This window comes from Trachymyrmex cornetzi, unplaced genomic scaffold, assembly GCF_001594075.2.
Source record: "Trachymyrmex cornetzi isolate Tcor2-1 unplaced genomic scaffold, Tcor1.1 scaffold1121, whole genome shotgun sequence".
Taxonomy (NCBI): Eukaryota; Metazoa; Arthropoda; class Insecta; order Hymenoptera; family Formicidae; genus Trachymyrmex; species Trachymyrmex cornetzi.
Window position 1 is genome coordinate 274,508 of NW_017295678.1, and position 592 is coordinate 275,099.

Here is a 592-nt window from a genome sequence, read left to right on the forward strand (position 1 = left end):
GCACACTGTTCAAAGCGTCCTCGATATGAATTATAACGTAATAATTACTTCATACATTATGTTTTACTGTATTTAAAAAAGCAATAAATGTTCACACTTTCATATATTTTTCTTTCCGTAGATAACTTTTTTAGATCCTTATATTACATTCATTACTAACACAGTTCATTTAGAATTTTAATTCGAACGATTTCAACTGTACTCTGTCACGTATTCTTCAATACAACGGTAAGTGTCATTTTTTTACAGATCCATGTGCCAAAAGCGGTTAAAAAATAAATTAAAATTTTTCGATATTTTCCTTCATTACATAATATTTCCAAAAATTAATACCTTATGAAAAAAGTCATGAAACCTAATTTTCAAAGCGAAAAAAGCATTTTAAAAATATACTAAACATTGTTTATGACGTTAATGGAATCGAAATCTACGTGGAAACTATTTTGCGCCCGGTATCGACGCGCTACGATGACGCGCTCACGTTGAGTTGCAATTTTGGCGCGCTCTACAAGGCGCAATTTTGAACTAAATGAAACGATTAAAAAGGGTAAAATGTTCGTTTTTTTATTGTCTACAACTTTCTGTTACATAA